Source organism: Schistocerca serialis, chromosome 8, assembly GCF_023864345.2.
Source record: "Schistocerca serialis cubense isolate TAMUIC-IGC-003099 chromosome 8, iqSchSeri2.2, whole genome shotgun sequence".
In the NCBI taxonomy this organism is placed as follows: Eukaryota; Metazoa; Arthropoda; class Insecta; order Orthoptera; family Acrididae; genus Schistocerca; species Schistocerca serialis.
Genome location: NC_064645.1, coordinates 34,905,983 through 34,927,463, shown reverse-complemented (window position 1 = coordinate 34,927,463; position 21,481 = coordinate 34,905,983). Strand labels below are relative to the sequence as shown.

Below are 21,481 nucleotides of genomic sequence, written 5' to 3'. Positions count from 1 at the left end.
TTCACTACGCAAAAACCGAATAACAGAACGCTGTTCTTCCCTGGTGCAAGTCGCAAGTGAGGCGGCCATCTTTATACTGCTACTGCGACGGTGTGTGTGCATCTGCACTATGTTACCACCTACAGGCCATTCTGCACGCTGTTTGTAGCACACTTACCAACTTACAGGATAACGGCGCGAAATGTCGATTTGTTAAGACAAATTTAAGGTTTTCATTTGACTCACTCTCGTACTAAAGTTTGGACTGTGTCCTCGTCTTACAACAGATACTGTCCCCGTATTGCGAAGACTGTCACGGCGCACTATGCTGCGACGAGGACACTTACTTAGCTGCTGCGAATTTTAATCAGAATTAGAATGATTATTACCTTTTTTCAAATTTTACTCTAAACTTATTGCAAGAGCCGTGTCGTCAGATGTTAGTCATTATGGAAAGGACGACGCAGTACTGCAGTTTGTCATCATGACAGAGTTCTCTCAGCACAACCACTGAATACGTACAAAAGTTCAAGACCTTCATGAAGACAACGCAAACGCTGGTGTGATCTAAGTGAATAGAGGCCGCATTCACGCAGTGTTACTGAACAGACCCAGACCTTCTATGCAATCTCTCTTCCGTTAAGTCTCTTCTCAGATACTTAAACATTAAATTCCGCATTAACAGTTTGTTTGCACATGATGATACCACCACACCATCTCACCCGCTCACAAATGAGACACACTGAAAGAAGAAACACCGGTGCTGAAAACCAGTTAAGACTGCTTTCTACATCTACATCCATACTCCGCAAACCACCGGACGGTTCTCCCTTCTATTCCAGTCTCGTATTGTTCGTTGAAAGAAGGATTGTCGGTATGCTTCTGTGTCGGCTCTAATCTCTCTGATTTTATCCTCATGGTCTCTTCGCGAGATATACGTAGGAGGGAGCAATATACTGCTTGACTCCTCGGTGAAGGTATGTTCTCGAAACTTTAACAAAAGCCCGTACCGAGCTACTGAGCGTCTCTCATGCAGAGTCTTCCACTGGAGTTTGTCTATCATCTCCGTAACACTTCCACGATTACTAAATGATCCTGTAACGAAGCGCGCTGCACTCCATTGGATCTTCTCTATCTCTTCTATCAACCCTATCTGGTACGGATCCCAATATTGGTAAGCAATATTCAAGCAGTGGGCGAACAAGTCTACTGTAACCAACTTCCTTCGTTTTTGGATTGCATTTCCTTAGGATTCTTCCAATTAATCTCAGCCTGGCATCTGCTTTACCGACGATCAACTTTATATGATCATTCCATTTTAAATCACTCCTAATGCGTACTCCCAGATAATCTATGGAATTAACTGCTTCCAGTTGCTGACCTGCTATTTTGTAGCTAAATGATAAGGGATCTATCTTTCTATGTATTCGCAGCACATTACACTTGTCTACAATGAGATTGAATTGCCATTCCCTGCACCATGCGTCAATTCGCTGCAGATCCTCCTGCATTTCAGTACAATTTTCCATTGTTACCTCTCGATACACCACAGCATCATCTACAAAAAGCCTCAGTGAACTTCCGATGTCATCCACAAGGTCATTTATGTATATTGTGAATAGCAACGGTCCTATGACACTCCCCTGCGGCACACCTGAAATCACTCTTACTTCCGGAAGACTTCTCTCCATTGAGAATGACATGCTGCGTTCTGTTACCTAGGCACTCTTCAATCGAATCATACAATTGGTCTGATAGTCCATATGCTCTTACTTTGTTCATTAAACGACTGTGGGGAACTGTATCGAACGCCTTGCGAAAGTCAAGAAACACGGTATCTACCTGTGAACCCGTGTCTATGGCCCTCTGAGTCTCGTGGACGAATAGCGCGAGCTGGGTTTCACACGACCGTCTTTTTCGAAACCCATGCTGATTCCTACAGAGTAGATTTCTAGTCTCCAGAAAAGTCATTATACTCGAACGTAATAGGTGTTCCAAAATTCTACAACTGATCGACGTTAAGAGATATAGGTCTATAGTTCTGCACATCTGTTCGACGTCCTTTCTTGAAAACGGGGATGACCTGTGCCCTTTTCCAATCCTTTGGAATGCTACGCTCTTCTAGAGACCTACGGTACACCGCTGAAAGAAGGGGGGCAAGTTTTTTCGCGTACTCTGTGTAAAATCGAACTGGTATCCCATCGGGTCCAGCGGCCTTTCCTCTTTTGAGGAATTTTAATTGTTTCTCTGTCCCTCTGTCGTCTATTTCTATATCTACCATTTTGTCATCTGTGCGACAATCTAGAGAAGGAACTACAGTGCAGTCTTCCTCTGTGAAACAGCTTTGGAAAAAGACATTTAGTATTTCGGCCTTTAGTCTGTCATCCTCTGTTTCAGTACCATTTTGGTCACAGAGTGTCTGGACATTTTGTTTTGATCCACCTACCGCTTTGACATAAGACCAAAATTTCTTAGGATTTTCTGCGAAGTCAGTACATAGAACTTTACTTTCGAATTCATTGAACACCTCTCGCATAGCCCTCCTTAAACTACATTTCGCTTCGCGTAATTTTTGTTTGTCTTCAAGGCTTTGGCTATGTTTATGTTTGCTGTGAAGTTCCCTTTGCTTCCGCAGCAGTTTTCTAACTCGGTTGTTGTACCACGGTGGCTCTTTTCCATCTCTTACGATCTCGCTTGGCACATACTCATCTAACGCATTATGTACGACGGTTTTGAACTTTGTCCACCGATCCTCAACACTATCTGACTTGAGACAAAACTTTTGTGTTGAGCCGTCAGGTACTGTGTAATCTGCATTTTGTCACTTTTGCTAAACAGAAAAATCTTCCTACCTTTTTTAATCTTTCTATTTACGGCTGAATTCATCGCTGCAGTAACCGCTTTATGATCGCTGATTCCCTGTTCTTGGTTCAAATGGCTCTGAGCACTATGAGACTTAACTTCTGAGGTCATCAGTCGCCTAGAAATTAGAACTAATTAAACCTAACTAACCTAAGGACATCACATACATCCATGCCCGAGGCAGGATTCGAATCTGCGACCGTAGCGGTCGCTCGGCTCCAGGCTGTAGCGCCTAGATTCCCTGTTCTGCGTTAACTGTTTCAAATAGTTCGGGTCTGTTTGACACCAGAAGGTCTAATATGTTATCGCCAAGAGTCGGTTCTCTGTTTAACTGCTCAAGGTAGTTTTCAGATAATGCACTTGAAAAAATTTCACTGGATTCTTTGTCCCTGCCACCCGTTATGAACGTTTGAGTCTCCCAGTCTATATCCGGCAAATTAAAATCTCCACCCTGAACTATAACATGGTGGGGAAATCTACTCGAAATATTTTCCAAATTATCCTTCAGGTGCTCAGCCACAACGGCTGCTGAGCCAGGGGGCCTATAGAGACATCCAATTACCATGTCTGAGCCTGCTTTAACCGTGACCTTCACCAGTGTAAGAGGCCCCACGCCATTTCTCAATTCCTATTAAATTTTACTATACATGCGCTGCAGAATTAGCTCACTTTAACCTAGAATGTTTCGCTGTGGGCATAGTCCGAAGACTAACAGAGCGGGTGTAACGAACTACATACCGAAGTCGCTGACGGCCTTGCATATTCTCGGCTCAGATATTATGACATTCCTCGATGAAGATAAAGTTTGTCTCATATAACCAGAACGGATACGGAAAAAACGGAAACCATTCATGTGAAAGCCAGCTTGCTGTACTAAACGCGACATCTTCCAAACAACAGGTGCAAGTGCACAGATTTGGGAAAGGCGCTGGACACTCCAGCGCACCGTGGACTACACGTGGAGTACCTCCACACGTTTGTGGCAGGCTGACGCAATGAACCTTTCTCCCGCCGAGCCCAGCACGTTGCACTGGACGGCTCATGTTTCACAGAAGCGGGGAAATCAGATGAGCCCCAATGAAGCGCGATTGGTTCCATAAATTACTGCTCTTAATGTACACAAATTATTTACTAGACACGGTAAAGAACAGTATCAGACTGTTCGCCGGTGATGCTGTTGTCCGCAATGAACTATCGATGACGGATACTCGCAGGGAAATGGAGAAAGACCGACGCTACACTACTAACGGCCATTTGTACAGTCTCCAGTTAGCAGCCGCTAAAGTTCAGTTCTCAGAATAGGGCGGAAAACGCGTTGTACGAACACTTAATAACGCCTAAACGGAGCATAAACGTGAGATAGATAAACTGGTGATTCTGGCAGGGTTTGTGAATTTAAGCGAAGAATAAATTTTGACAATGGCAGAAATACTTACAGAATTATAGATGGCAAGATTGCTTGTTAGAACGAGGAAGGAGAAGAAACGGGGACATCTCCAAAATTATATGGAAGAATATGACGATACCAAATTTATACAGAAATTTCGTACTAATTACTTTTCGATCTGAGCATATGAACGAAAAACGAAACTTTTTCCCAATATAAAACATTTTGCTTGTAGTAGCCTTAATAGGTATTTGATATTGGTACTTTGTGAATTATATTTTGCCGTGTTACTTATGTAAGTGAGATACATAAAAATAACTATTAGTGCCAAAACAAACTCGCTTATTTGGCGTGTGTTACAATTGCTGTAATATTAGAAAGGACTATTTAGAACACCTATTTCATTTTATCTAATGGGCAGTGATAGAACAGACGTAATCAAATCGAGAAACCACATCAGTCTTGGGTACTTTTCGTATTAACAGCTTCTTTCAGTATTAGACGACGACTTTTTGATTTTTCATGTAGCAAAACGTTTGACGAAATTTCATGAGGTAACGGATTCTTTCGCAGAAAGGAAAGCATGTCGTCTAAAGCTGTAACAAGATTAGAGAGAAAAAATGTTGACACCTAAGGATTAAGAGATGTGTACCGTCTTGCTTGTCTCTTGTCTTTATTGGTTTTGTTTCCTGTATTTAATTTTTATGTCGCACAAAAGAGAAAGTTGTCAGCTAATAGGCAACAAAAAGTGCAAGTTTTCTAAAGAGTTCTTATTCTGCTGATTACAAATAATCCCACCCAGTATTAGTTGTGAGTTTTGTTTAACGGGAGTCGGACGTCAAACCGGGCCGACTGGGAGCAGGAGACGGACCACAGAACATTTTAATTTCCACTGTTCTGAATGTAGCTTTGATGGCTTCCATTACAGAGTATTTCAAATTTCACAGAGCGAAATACAGTCACGTGCGATAGAATAATGCCGTGTGAAGAGGCATGGCACTGCACTTTGGCACACTTAAGACCAAATAACGTGTCTTACATTTCTTCGTACATACATGCTTCATACATCAAGCGCTAAGAAAGATGTCCTCTACAAAATGAACATATTTTTGGAAATAGCTTTTTTTAAATTTTTCATGTCCTGTCTCAAACGCTCGAGGGGGAGGGCCGCCACTGTCAAGTTTTTGCCCCGGGTCCGGGGCTGGTGGACTTGTGCGACTGCTCCATACTCTTCGTATTCGTGCACGGGTTTTCATATTCTCGTCGTTGTTTCCGTGGAGGAGAAGCGTTTCCGTGCAGTGTAGTGTCCACTGGATTCCTGAGTCCAGGCCGTTTTGCTACCTTTCATGGCAAGCCATCCTGGGCTTACAGTTCAGCAAGATAATTCCCGCCCTCACGCAGCGACAGTATCTGCTGCTTGTCCTCGGGCAGAATTCGGCGTGATATCACTCAAGAGGACATCCAACATCTCTACCAATCAATGGAAAACCAAATAACTGCTTGCATAAGGGCCAGAAGTAGAGTAACGCGTTGTTGAGTCCGATTTGTGAAGCTCTTTCCCTTGAAAAAATCATCCACTTTTTCTGAAACTGTAATGATTTGATTGTCTGCACACGTACACCACATCTATCTGTTTCCGTCCCATTCGTATAATTCCCTCATGGTAAGTCTTTTTCCTTTTTTTGCCCTGGAGTGTAGTACAAGCTCACCTACCATCCACTTTCAGTCTTCTTGCGCCTGTTTTGTAGATATTTATCTTACTCTTTTCGAAGCCAACGTTTTCACATGTCTCGTATGTAGAACGATTCTCTCGTATGTATCCAAGTGAAAAACTGGCCACGGAAGATCCAACGCTTCCGACTGACCGCCGTGTCATCCTCAGACGATAGGTGCAACTGGATGCCGATAGGGATGGGCGTGTGGTTCCTCAATTGGCGTCACAAGGACTGAGTGCACCACACTCTGCAGACCCAGGCAGTCATCCATCCGAGTGCTAGCCAAACCCGACAGCACTTAAATTTGGTGATCTGATGGGAACTGGTCTTACCACTGTGGCAACGCCGTTAGCCAAATGCAGAATCTTAGGACTTTATTACCGTCCCCATAACGGTATCAACACTTTGCAACAATTTATTTGCGCCATTAGATCTCGTCAATATCGATGACTAGAACGTCTCCATAACCACAGTTTCCAGACTCTGCAGACTGTTCAGCGTTCTGGTCGTCCCGCACCTTAGTGAAGCCCTTTTGGGTTTCATAATCCTGAATAATTGCCAAAGGTGGGGAAAACAGGCAAGTGTCTGTGAGAGCCAAGATCATAAATTTCATGGTTGCTCGTTTCACTTGCAGCAATTTAAGCTGTGCCGCCAGGTCCCAATCTAACCACGATCTCGGAAATCTTTACGTATTCGGAAAAAACGGCCAAATATTTGAGACAACAAACACTACAAGACTGATATATTCTTACTGGCTTCAGTATAGTACGACCCGCTTGATGACGGGCAATGAGAAGAAAATGGCGACAGCAGCACGCAGCGGAAGGGCTGCGGACACAACAAAGTTCGAAATGAAATTTAAATTAGCTGCCGACAGGTGTTGATATGCATCAATGCCACTACCGGGACTCGAAACCGGGATCTCCTGCTTACACGGCAGACGCTCTGTCCATCTGAGCCACCGAGGGCAGAGAGGGTAGCGCGACTGCAGGGACTTATCCCTTGCGCGCTTCCCGTGAGACCCACATTCCCAACTGTCCACAACCTACATTCGTAGTGCTCCTAATAGATATTTGCCCATTCACTCAGTACTCGCGGGAGACCCGTAAGAGTTCGGGCAAAGCGTGTGCATTCGCACAGAAGTAGGTCAATGGTTGGGTAGCCTTTAACTATATGAAGATAGTATCTGTCCCCAAAAGAACTCGGCACCAAAGGGTTTCGATTTAATTATTTCATTTTAGAGAAGATGCACGGTCATCAATGGTATCTGTTCTTTCGGGAAAAGATACTATCTTCATACAACAAAGTTCATTTCAGCCATCGCTCGTGTCTTGTTTCGTAGACACTTCCTGCCTGATTCATATAAAATGATCTAAGTGTGGGACAAGATTACTAAACATCTGAACTCACATTCGGCACAGCTTCGTGTTACGGCGTGAAGTGAAGCGCTGGCACGCCACTCGGGAACTATCGCACGCTGGTTGGCCGACCGCTCTCCAGGGCGGCATCGCTCCCTGTGCGAAGAGGACGTACGCGCCGCTCCCGACCTGCCGCGGCACACTTCCACAGCAGCATCAAGATGAGGCACTTTAAGACCAGCAACTTACGAATTGTATACACTGAAGAACATTGTGTACGAGTATTTTGTCTGTCCCCCTTTGCCGGCCGTTGTGGCCGTGCGGTTCTAGGCGCTTCAGTCTGGAACCGCGTGACCGCTTCGGTCGCAGGTTCGAATCCTGCCTCGGGCATGGATGTGTGTGATGTCCTTAGGTTAGTTAGGTTTAAGTAGTTCTAAGTTCTAGGGGACTGATGACCTCAGATGTTAAGTCCCACAGTGCTCAGAGCTATCTGATTTTCTGTCGCCCTTTGCTTGCGACATTTCTGTGTTATTGTCAGAGTTAAGTATTGTAATTGTTTATTTCGTAATAAAACTCATTAATACGATTTGTCTGAATATTGTCTAGCGATCCGAGAAGGCAGAGCTCATAGACCCCACAATTTTGACGACTAAGCAGGATTCAATACTCAGTTTTTCAGAATATCTGAAAACGACGATCTAACGCCTGACGAGTCATTGACGAACAATGCGATTTCGTAGGAAATAATATAACACTTCTTCCTCTGACAAAAAAAAAGAAAAAAAATACTTTTGACTAGGAACCGTGATCCAACTACTCAGGAAGGTTGGTTCGCTTAGTGATTAAAGGGACCAAACGACGAGGTCATTATCAGTCCCTCCTACCTGGAACAGGCAAGTCAACAAAACGATACGCCAGAGGAGGACGTAGTGTGCGAAATCCAAGAAAAGGAGACCACAAGGTCTACCGAAGGTGGAGGGGTGTGGGGGCAGAAGGAAGAAAGGCGGGCTAGGTGCCCCGACCCCCGACCAGCAAGCAACCGGAGGCGCCCACATGTAAAAAGTGCGGTGACCGAGCGAGGTGGCGCAGTGGCTAGCACACTGGACTCGCATTCGGGAGGACGGCGGTTCAATCCCGCGTCCAGCCATCCTCATTTAGGTTTTCCGTGATTTTCCTAAATCGCTCCAGCAAAAATGGGGGTAGTTCCTCTCAAAGGACACGGCCGACCTCCCCATCCTTTCCTAATCTGTGGGACCGATGACCACGCTGTTTGGTCCCCTCCCCCAAATGAACAAACAAACCAACCGAGGTGCGGGGGAGGCATACCCCCGCCGTTCAGCATAGATACGCCACCCAACAGTACCCAGAGAAGACTAGCGACACGGGCAGGGCGAGAGAAGCACAGGAGAAAGACGACGTGCACCAAGTCAAGGAGAACACGCGGGGAGGGGGAACAAGAGCAGGGCGGGGACTCGAGCGGACCACCGCGCCCCCAGACAGCCGCTGCCCGTCCGGGGCAGCGGAGGCAGCAGGGCCTCCTGCTGACAACCTTCAGTTTTCTGTAAATAATCACACTCCCAGTCACAGGCGAGTCATAAAATACCAGTTACACACGTATTAATGCATAAATATCTGTCGTATGCATAAATATCGGTCTTGAGAGGATATAAGATGAACATCAACAAAAGCAAAACGAGGACAATGGAATGTACTCAAATTAAGTCGGGTGATGCTGAGGCAATTAGATTAGGAAATGAGACACTTAAAGTAGTAAAGGAGTTTTGCTATTTGGGGAGCAAAATAATTGATGATGGTCGAAGTAGAGAGGATATAAAATGGAGACTGGCGATGGCAAGGAAAGCGTTTCTGAAGAACAGACATTTGTTAACATCGAGTATAGATTTAAGTGTCAGGAAGTTGTTTCTGAAAGTATTTGTATGGAGTGTTGCCATGTATGGAAGTGAAACATGGACGATAACTACTTTGGACAAGAAGAGAATAGAAGCTTTCGAAATGTGGTGCTACAGAAGAATGCTGAAGATTAGATGGGTAGAGCATATAACTAATGAGGAGGTATTGAATAGGATTGGCGAGAAGTTTGTGGCACAACTTGACTAGAAGAAGGGATCGGTTGGTGGGACATGTTCTGAGGCATCAAGGTATCACCAGTTTAGTATTGGAGGGCAGCGTGGAGGGTAAAAATCGTAGAGGGAGACCAAGAGATGAATACACTAAGCAGATTCAGAGGAATGTAGGTTGCAGTAGGTACTGGGAGATGAATAAGCTTGCACAGTATAGAGCAGCATGGAGAGCTGCATCCTACCAGTCTCAGGACTGAAGACAACAACAACAACAACAACAACAATCGGTCGTGTATGACTACCCGGTGCCTCGTTAACACAGACGTGGTGCAACGTCTATGGCGGATGCGTTCAGAAACTCTCTGCCGCTCTTCACAAAGTGTTAAAAGAAATACAGAAACGTATCACAATACTCTTACCATGGCAACTGCAGCTATTTGCTATCATTTTATGGTTTTCATGAATCATTTGCGCTAAAAACCAGGAGATACAGCTACTGACCGTGTTGCTGATTTTGAGAGCGTTTTGGAAACATTAATTTTATTATGTTTACATGAAACATCAGAAGAATAGTTGGCAGTATTGTGAAAGCACAGTTGCTGGAATCATTTATTAAATACTGAACTGTGCGTTAACTTACTCATCTATTCTAAGAACGCGTTACTAACTGGTAGTCTCATTAAAATAATAATAATAATAATAATAATAATTCCTGTCCTAAACATGTGCTGTCTATCTATTACAACACGCTTTTCCATAGGGTCGGTATGTACATCCCTCATGCCCCTATCTTAATTACTGTATCAGGTTTTACAATTAATTAAATACTTTTGAGATCGATATCTACAAAATGACACAGGCATAGATGCCAGAACGTACGTCTTGAATCCAGTTCAAATCACTAAGTTCCGACACATGTGCGACAGCTTTAACCAATGACCAGAATTGTTAAATGTAGTATGTCCTGTATGATATGAAACCAAACTGGGAGTAAACATAACCTGCTAGTATCTGATTATAGATTCTCGAACTGGAACATGTTTTTACAAACATTTTGTGGGCAACAGTCCCTCACGTCGGTAAAAATTTGGGAAAATTAAAATTCGCGAGTATAGAATCTGGTTCTATTTACGGATGACACGTGATGCAATTAGTCAACTGTTTCATTAGAATAATAACTCGAAAAATAGCCGCGGAGGAGTATTTTACGAAAAACCATCAACTAGCAGCGCCTTTTTTAAAACTGTAATTGAAACGACCAACAATATAACGGGCACAAGGAAACAAGAACCGACTACCCTTGTTTTCACCAACACGCCTCGAGTGTTGGCCCTGCGCAGACTCGCGATAGTTTTGTAGCCATTCTGCTCGCGGTATAAACGCCACTCGTATCGTCGTTGTTCCTAATTAGGAGGGAATTTTTCTTCTGTAGAAAATATAAACTGCGGTACACAACTAACACGTCGCAAATAGTACTAATCATAAAATGACTAAGCGAGACTCACATGGAGCGACGTACCGCCGTCGGCGCCCGGCTGGCTACTGGCGGCTGGCTACTCGCTCGTGTCTCGCAGCGCTGCAGCTTCGGCGCCCGTCGGCTTCTCTCGGGCGGCCTCGGCTGCGCGGCAAGCCCTGAGGTCGCACAGTCAGTACGGCGACAGCCGCGGTTGGCTTTCGACGTCGACTGGTCCTTCGTCTTGCGGGGATACAGTTAAATATTTTGTCATGAAATTGCTGATGTTGCCTCTCTCAGTTTATATTTTCTGCTGCACATAAGCGTGGGATGTATTCTATCTGACATATGACAAGGGCATGCAGTATAAACAGACAAACTCTTCCTAGCCAGGACATCTAATCCGTCCGGACGAGCCACAGAAGGCCCAACGGTACCGACTGACCGCCGCGTCATCCTCGAGCAGAGGGACGTCACTGGATGAGGGTACGGATGGCCAGCATCCGCACACCGTTCTCCCAGCCGTTACCAGTTTTCGTGAGTGCGGTGCTTCTTCTCAGTCAAGTTGCTCCTCAATTGGCGTGCAAGGGCTGGCTGAGTGAGTGCATCCCACTGGCCGACTGCACTCAGCAGGCTCGGGCCGTCCCTCACACAAGGGCTATACGCCGTTCCTCATAAGAACAAACCTCATGTAAACATTGCACTATGTATTCTTTCGCGTTTGCTGGAACCTCATTGGATTTCGTTCCACGTGGAGCAGAAGCGAATCTGTCTCGAGTACAGTCAAGTACGATAATGAGGATACGTTTTATGCTGTGCATTAGACCTGTTTCACACGTATGCGGTTTCATTCGGTTCAGTTCGGTTCGATTCGTTTTCAGTTGCGACGGAAAACGAACGAAATCCTTACACACATACTCAGTAGTAATAATGGTGAGAAGCCAAGTTGTTGCCATGTTGTGTCTCTATAAAAGAATAAAAAAACGAAGGAGGAACGGTAGAATTCATTGGGAGCACCCTCTCATTACTTTACGGCAAGAATTTGGAGCATTCTACACCATTTTCCCCAAGCTGCGAGAGCGCACGAAGACAAATTTTTTAATTAATTCAGGATGTCAATTAAATCATTTCATGAATTACATGTGAAACTAAAAGACTGTCTTCAATGCCAAAATACATTTGTGAGGGAATGTATTCAACCGATTCAGATGCTGGCCGTAACTTTGAGGTAAGAGAGTACAGTTAACACAATTTTTTTAAACAGTCTCTTTTTTTATTTAGATTTTAATATAAAACTGAAATAACATACGTTTATAAATAATACATCAGAGTAAATACAAGTAAAAGTGAAGTTAAATGATGTTATACAAATTGTTCCAAGTGTCATCGCAAGAAGAACTGTGACGACACTTCAGGCCAAGGTTGTGTGGGTCCTCGTAGAACTGAACACCGGGCACTTGTGATTGAATTGTCTTCAGGTAGGCTGACGTAACGTGCTGCGGATTTGGCTGGCTCTGTATATACTGATCGGGACCACCGTTGGGGTAGCAGATGAAGAGGCCATCGGTGGAGTACTAGATGGAGAGGCAAATGGTGTACCTGCCTGATTTTCTTTACTACTTGCAGCACCTCCATTTGAAAATCTAGAGTGTCAAATTCATCGAAATCCTCAAGAGTAGGTTGTAATCCTTTAAAAAAAAGGAAAGGTGCCTTCAGCGCTGCAATCATTTCCAATTCAACAGAATCCATTTTCCGTTTTTTTTATGCAGGTTTTTTGAAAGACGATTCGGGTTTTTCAGCTGCTGTAGCATAACGTGCTACGCTTGGAACTGACTGTATATGATTCTCATCATTTTCAATAGTTATATCCGCAATACCACCATCATTATCATCAATATTTTGTGAGAGAGTGTCCTATGTTTCTCTTTCTTTAAATATTTTATTCAGGAACTGCAACTGAGATGCATAGATGTAGGCTTTTGCTTTTGACGCCCCTGCTCCCGATTTCTCCATAGTTTTGTTAATTGATTTTTGGTACGAGTCTCTCACTTGCGTCCACTTCTTCAGAACGTGTTTACCGGAAAAAAAATTTATTTCATTAAGCACAGGACCTGTCAGTCTCCCGTTCGTGGTTTTATATATCAACTTGCTTTACAATATTTTAAATAATTTTAATCTAGTGATTTTTCTTTTCTGTTTTAGGTATTTGGCAAGTCGTTGCACTTTCTCAGATTTGCATTACACGTATCTCCTGGGGATTTCGACTATAAGCTAGATCGTCAGAGAGCTTTGTTGTGCAATGTGGACGGTATTACGATTGGACTGCATTCCTGCTCCAGATAAGAAGAAATGGGAATCAGTTGCCCAGAAATCTGAAACCATCGCCAATTCCTCGAACTGCTTGGCCGCCGTTGGTGGGAAACATAAGGATCGTCCACCCTCTCAACTCGATGCGTATCAACTATAAAGGACATTCTTGTATACAGGGTGTTACAAAAATGTACGGCCAAACTTTCAGGAAACCATCCTCACACACAAATAAAGAAAAGATGTTATGTTAGAGCTCATTTTAGTTTCGTCAGTATGTACTGTGCTTCCTCGATTCACAGCCAGTTGGCCCAATTGAAGGCAGATAATGTTGACTTCGGTGCTTGTGTTGACATGCGACTCATTGCTCTACAGTACTAGCATCAAACACATCAGTACGTAGCATCAACAAGTTAGTGGTTTTGCAGTCAGTGCAATGTTTACAAATGCGGAGTTGGCAGATGCCCATTTGATGTATGGATTAGCACGGGGCAATAGCCGTGGCGCGGTACGTTTGTATCGAGACAGATTTCCAGAACGAAGGTGTTCCGACAGGAAGACGTTCGAAGCAATTGATCGGCGTCTCAGGGAGCACGGAACATTCCAGCCTATGACTCGCGACTGGGGAAGACCTAGAACGACGAGGACACCTGCAATGGACGAGGCAATTCTTCGTGCAGTTGACGATAACCCTAAAGTCAGCGTCAGGGAAGTTGCTGTTGTACAAGGTAACGTTGACCACGTCACTGTATGGAGAGTGCTACAGGAGAACCAGTTGTTTCCGTACCGTGTACAGCGGGTGCAGGCACGATCAGCAGCTGATTGGCTTCCACTGGTACACTTCTGCGATTGGTTCATCCAACAATGTGTCAATCCTCATTTCAGTGCAAATGTTCTCTTTACGGATGAGGCTTCATTCCAACGTGATAAAATTGTAAATTGTCGCAATCAACGTGTGTGGGCAGACGAGAATCCGCACGCAATTGTGCAATCACGTCATCAACACAGATTTTCTGTGAACGTTTGGGCAGGCATTGTTGGTGATGTCTTGATTGGGCCCCATGTTCTTCCACCTACGCTCAATGGAGCACGTTATCATGATTTCATACGGGATACTCTACCTGTGCTGCTAGAACATGTGCCTTTACAAGTACTACACAACATGTGGTTCATGCACGATGGAGTTCGTACGGTTCTCAAAAACAGATTCGGTGACCGTTGGATTGGTAGAGGCGGACCAATTCCATGGCCTCCACGCTCTCCTGACCTCAACCCTCTTGACTTTCATTTATGGGGGCATTTGAAAGATCTTGTCTACGCAACCCCGGTACAAAATGTAGAGACCCTTCGTGCTCGTATTGGGGACGGCTGTGATACAATACGCCATTCTCCAGGGCTGCATCAGCGCATCAGGGATTCCATGCGACGGAGGGTGGATGCAAGTATCCTCGCAAACGGAGGACATTTTGAACATTTCCTGTAACAAAGTGTTTGAAGTCACGCTGGTACGTTCTGTTGCTGTGTGTTTCCATTCCATGATTAATATGATTTGAAGAGAAGTAATAAAATGAACTCTAACATGGAAAGTAAGCGTTTCCAGACACATGTCCACATAACATCTTTTCTTTATTTGTGTTTGAGGAATGTTTCCTGAAAGTTTGGCCGTACCTTTTTGTAACACCCTGTAGTTCTGATGGCAGTAGCTGATGCATAATACCGATTTGTGTACGCTAATATTGGAGCATATGGGAAGGACTGCGACTTCAACATTTTTCAAAACTGTCAACTGTGGACATCTATCATTAACGGTAGGATCTGCTAGCCCATTTGGTCTATGGCGAGCAACTGCGTCCTCCAGGTGAACACTTTGTACCCGCACTACTTCAGCCGATCACACCAGAAATATCGACAGACTTTGCACAATAGTTCTGCTCCAAAATTCGGTGTTTGCATTGAGGCCCACTTGTCAGGCATGGACAGAGAAAAGTTGTGGCCTGCACAGAACGAATTATTAAAGGGAAGGAAGACTGGAGTTGAACACGTCAGTGGTACACCTGCGATTGTTCCCCATTCTGAAGGTGCTGTTTCTCTGTGTGTGCTGTCTGGCCTTTTAAATACAACATTCTGCAACCTTTTAATTGGATAGGATGGAAACCAATTACCAGCAGGGTTTCTGATATTATAATCTCTGAGCTTCTCCGCAAGAATACTGTTAACTGAACAATCAAATGAGAATATAACATTATTTGTTTACGGTTCATTTAAATTTTTATAATTTTTTTGCTTTAAAATTTTCGCATATTGGTACTATATTTTCTGTAGATGCAAAGTACAGTGTGCTATGCTGGAGTCTGAAGTTCTGCGCATTACATGTGAGTAACGTATGCATGTAAAATACTATGTAAATTGTTTATTACGTTAAATAATTTTCTGATGACATTTTGTGTTTAAAAATATTTGTGTTTATAAATTGTTCATGTTGATGTAAATTTGACAATTTAAGAAATGGTCACGCTTAGGAACAATTATGTATAAGCCAGTATGCTTTTGTTTGAAATGAAGTGGCTCTGGGGGTTAGAAAAGATGGCAAGGGCGTATCGGCGCGCTACCTAGAGCAAGCCCGGGAAGTAAGCCACACAGTCTGTAGGCAGCAGTGAGTGAGGCGACACCTTTGTGGAGCAGGAGAAGCTTTGCCTGCAAATTCGCACAGAGATGCCTCAGATGAAGACTGCAGACGGATTACGGCATTCCTGCGAATTGTTGGGCTACTGTATGTAAAATTGAACGATGCCCAGAAGAGAAATTGAGCCTATACAGGAAGTTACTTGCAGGCCGTACTATGGGTAGTGTAGCTGCCATAACTGTTCGCCACACCCAAGTCTACAGCCACCAGATAAGATTTTTTTTTTTTGCTTTTGTACAGCGTGAACCATTAATTTAAACCGTGTTTTCACAATCATTCTCGAACTTTAAAGAAATTGGTTCACCCTGTTATTTCATCCTAATCATACACCTGTATAGGGTTCCTTCCTGGTGTTTGATTAATCCGAGTATCCTGATTTACACACTTATGAAGTGCAAAGTTAATATAAAGAGGCACCATTTAAATTGTTTTTGTGTTTTCTTAACTATTGCAAAGTGTTGTAAGACGACGTGGTCTCCTGATGTTCATTGCTTACATATTCCGCCCTCACAATCATATTCTGCACGCTTCACTCGAACCCAAACTCGATAAGATAAAGCCAATGTTGTATGAATTCATATAAACGATATGCAAATAACAAGTAAATCGCAATTGCGCACCGAAATTGAAATACTCGAGGCTGGTGTATACGTACACATTCAAGACACGACGGTCACAAAAGCTTTTAGTTTGGGAGAGGCAAACCACACCGCATGCCAGGAGGCCGGTCCCTTAAGAGGACGAGTTAACCTATCTACGTCGGCTGATGACCGCCCATGGAGCAGACAGTGTGTGCCCGAGTGAAAGGAAGTACGACCCCATGTTCGGCTTAAAAACAAATTCTGCTACATGGTGAGGGAGTGCCCAGCCTACGCATTCTTTACAAACATAGCACTCAGTTTCAGAGGTTTTCACAGGGAGACAGCAAACGCCAAACGCCGATGCTATAGATTTCCAGATTGGTCGCCTTAAACGAAACGTCATTCTCCCGTTTTAGAAGAGCAATGCTGATTGGCACATGATATTCCTGGCGCCTTGATCTGAAGGAGTAATGGAAGATATACTCCTTCACATCTGGCATGGAGAGGGGCCGTCCCATTGTCGTTCTTGGAGCGAGAACATGTAACGACAGCATGTGCACTCGCACGTGTACTCAAAAAGCGAGGAACAAGTCTCTCGTCAGTACTTCACTGGGAGAGCACCTCTGTCGAGAGCGAATCGGAGTGCGACTCTATATTGAGTCCTTGCGATTAAGCGTTGTTCACTGTGTTGGCCGCCACACTTATTGTGCGGTGTGGACGGACAGCGTTATAGTTAAACACGTGCGAGCGAATTTTTGAGTGGCATCACGGTGTGGACTGGTTATCTGACCGGTGTACCGCACCAACAGCTAGACTAGGGGCGAATAGGAGTCCTTGACTTCATCAAGGCGTAGGAGAGTTTGATTGGCGAAGGTCAATCCAGATAGAACGAGAGTTATCTTATTTGTCAGTTGCGAGGGGCGCAGACAGCAGTCATTGTAGATTACGGTATTGTGCGCTACAGCTCTTGCGAGCCCCATATTTCCTCCACAACAGTACACTTCACTGCATTTCACACGCGACAGCCTCGACCGTACCTAGCGACATTCTAACGGATAATTATTCAAGTTGAGTAGGCACGGCTCTCAGCCATTCTGTCAAGTCAATAACAATCTTAAACTTTGTATAGAAATTTCATTAGCGAATCCTATCCTTAAGAGGTAATTTCACATTCCGAAAAGAACCCGGAAATAACTTGTTTAGTTCATAACTAAAAGTGCCATTGTGATTTCTCGGAATTTTAGCAAAATAAATAATAATTTTCGTTAGTTTCATGTTTTTCTTTCACTAACTAGCACTACTTCAGTACCCAAGTATCTCACAAGTTACGTAAGAAATTTTGTGAATTTTTGTATCATTTCCTTACAGCGGACGACTCCAGAAGACATTTATTGCTGAAAGTTTTTCAGGCATTTCTCTTTAGAACGTTAGGAGCATCTGTCTGACTTCTGTAGTAGTGTGGTGGTGGAAATTGCATCTTGCAGGAGCCACAGGGTAAAGGGTACATCTCAGATTAATCCGTTGCGCAGAATGACAGAATAGCACCCACATGCTCACAGTGTTACAGTAAAAGTTTGCTTACGCAAAATTCAGTTAGAGTGCAGCCAAGTTACTGGAATCTGTTAAATGACTATACAGAGTTAGTTCAAAGAGTAATAGCTTTTGAAAGCACATTCCAGTAAGAAAGAGGTTTTCTTGAAGTGAATTGTTCAGTATAAAAAGTGTATGCTTTAGTATCTAAGTATTTTAGTTTGTTGATTATAGAAAATGCTTTTCTAAAGCCCCCCCCCTGGCCAAACCTTTTTTAGCTTCCTTTAAGCTATCCACAGGCCTTTACCTCTTTTAAAAACGTAATGTATAAGGGTGTAGTCCAACATTGTTTACGTGGTGTAATATTTATTTGAAGAAGCAACTTAAACAGTAGCAAGAAAGCAGGCAAAATTCATACTTCTGTCTTTCCAATACTCCACTGTTTCATTGCCCAGGTAGATTGGCGACCATTAGTATATGTTTTAAACCACTAAATGCTTCAATGTAATGCTATTCATATTGCGTTTCTTTCTAACCGCTGGGTAAGATCTTAGGAAAAGAATTGAATAGCCTGATTTACTTATCGATTAGACACAACACGCGGTCAAATCCTGTAAAAAGGCTAGCTCTATTGATTGGCTTTTTCTATAACAGGACTATCCTTCCATAGTATACTTTGTTTGGAAACTAAACTAAATTTTAGTGAGAGGGTTATGCGTGGCAACATGGAGACAGGATTCTTTTATTTAGATAAAAGCATTCTAAATTACAATAGTAGTGGTGGGGCTATAAGAAGTCGCATAAGATATCAATTGGCAATGTTTTATATTTTCCGATTTGTAAGTTACTAAAGAGCCTTCTGTGTCTGAATAAACAGAATCTGGCAAACTAACACGACCTCTTAGAAAATAGGGGTCTTTGGGCCGAGAAGGTTCTTATACTGACAGCTTCAAACACATATAAGTCTGAAAATATGTGTTTTGATCAGGGACGCAAAAGCAACAGGAAAGACGCTGTATATAAAAAAGATCGTCATGAAACATTTGTTGGCTTTGCCAACTCAGACCGACTGTCATCTCCCAGCATAGCCTAAAGATCTCGGGCAATGCTACAGTTCAATCTCTCATTACAACTACATTAAAAATACGTGTTTCTATCCTCACGCGACTCTTGCCAGCACAAGCTGTCTGTCTGTAACCACGCAGCATGAGGAAGGCAGTCTAGTAAGACTGAAACCAATGCTTAGACATTGAAGAAGTGGGAGGATCTAAAAAGCGACCTATGGAATAAATTTCCGTTGTTGTAGACCAAAACAGCAAGCCACTGGGTACGTATCGTGCTCTCTACTGTTGTTTCCAGTCGGGAACAACTCATTCAAAGAAACGCAATTGTAAAAAATCTTACACTACACAGCTCTTGAGGAATAACGGCAACAGTAAAAAAAAGTATAACAGCAAAATAGTTGCAACGTGTGCCAGTGACCTTTTGATGCTGTTTCTGGTGAAGATTTCAAACAACTAGGCCAAGACGATCTAGATACACCTTGTGGAGAAGTCAGCGTTTCAGAGGTCATGCTGTATTCCTCCGCAATAAGCTGACATGTCAAAGAAAAGGTTGACATAATCTGAAACAGCGTTAAACCTACTGTTATTCAGGAAGTTATTAATAAAACATTTGATACAATAATTGATATGTGGATTGATTCACGCAAGGAGGTGCATTATTTGACGCTTGTAGCACATTACACAAACACCGACTTGTCGCATGTGAATAATCTTTTATTTACAACTTAATTCCCGGAAGTCAGTAAGATGGGAGTAAATATCAAAAAAGGAGTATAAGAAAATGCGGCTGACAGAAAAATTTCGTCAGAAATGTTGCCCAATTTGGTTTTTGTCTGCGACCGGGGTGTCAATATAATACTCCAAATGCATTTCAAAACTAGCGTTTTGGTGACTGTTCTAGTTGTCCCCGAATGAAAGCACTGAAAAATGACGAAAGGATTTTTTGTGCTGCTCATTGGATTAACACGGCACATAGTCACACTTTCGATGAAGACAGCTTCTTGCTAAATGATTCCCCAACGATTGCAGCAACAATACATACTCCAAAATGCATTGTACGGTACATGAAGAAAAATGGTCTCTGCTTATCTTTGAAATCATCTTTGAAACAAGAGGACAGTACACACTAGAACAGGTTGTACACTACACTCAATATAACTAAGTTGCCCCTTTACTGACAGAAAAGAAGCCCGCTTACAGGTTACAGGGATATTTCAGAATAAAATTCAGTCGTCAGTTGCAAATATGTTATTATATGGCAATGAGCTTACAGGAAGGATTGATGATTTCCTGAAACCTTTTGAAGAACGGACTGATGAATTAGAAGGCGAAAAAGAATCTAGAGTAAAGTTAGTTCTTCTTTGGTTTGACATCAAATCTGCCACGTCAATGAAAATAGGTATCAAATACTGTGAGGTGAGATACATTACTGCAGTTACTAGTTCTGTTTCATTATGATACAAAGAAAGGATATGTTTGCAATCAATTAGCGTAACTGATGTATACTAACAGATATGTACTTTTTGATAAGCGGTACAACGGTTTACAAATCGAACCGAGATGTTTTTCGTAATTACCACCGTAAAATTGCTACGTTCCTGTGTGGTCGTCTTTCCGTGATGTTAATATGCTTGATATAAATGGAAGTAGAAAATTCTTAGCAGTATGCGACGAAAGTGTGCTGGTTTTACGGATACTACATGCAATCATTAACGTAATCGTTCTTGAATAGTTAGTGCATACTGTCGTATAGCCATAGTATTATAATTGACATAATATTTAATTAATGTAAAAAATTTTTTCCGGCTAAACCTTCCTGTAGTTCTGTGTAACTTACCTCTCTGTTGTTTATTAAGACAGAGCCGTGAAGTACAATGTCATCACCATCCAGACAGAGAGATCGCTTCGAGAACTGGGATAAGAACACATTCTCTGCTGCAGATGAAGTAGATCTCCATATTTTAGGGTGTGTCGGAGGTAATGATTACTTGTTAAAAATGGAGAGCAGACATATGTGTTTTGTGCAAGTGTATCCCAGCGACAAGCGCACCTACTGAATGGTGCTTTCGTAAAATCTGCGTGTTATTAACAAATCGGTACAGCCAGTTGTCTATTGCTGATCAACATTAACTACAAATTTTCTTCAAATGAAAAGTGTGAAGAGTCACAGCAGTAGCGGGACAAAAATAGTGCTATCCCACTCTGCATTGCTACCAAATTTATTCAAGATGGTGGATCCAAGATGGCGGCCATAGATGTGGCAATGTTGCAGTGACATCATGGTGGGAAGTTCATATTTTGGCAGGAAAATACGTCAATTGGTCTACCTCCACTACCCTAACCCCATGCCCCCTGCCCTCCCCCTCCCCCCCTCCCACATCTGACAATTTGAGGGAAAAGGACTCAGTCTGTGCTCTGCTACTGGACAGGATGGACGTAAGTCTTTATTTTGTATGCATTGTTTATTTATGCAATTTGAGG

General features: G+C 43.1%; 1 protein-coding gene across 1 annotated transcript in view; it reads right to left on the bottom strand.

Moving 5' to 3' along the window:
- LOC126416056 (phenoloxidase-activating factor 2) overlaps positions 1–11,048 on the bottom strand; it is a 261,395-nt gene extending 250,347 nt beyond the window's left edge. The window contains exon 1 of the mRNA XM_050083529.1: positions 10,888–11,048. The gene's annotated coding sequence lies outside the window, so the exon portion shown is untranslated. The remainder of the gene's footprint in view (positions 1–10,887) is intronic.
- Positions 11,049–21,481: the final 10,433 nt, after the last annotated feature.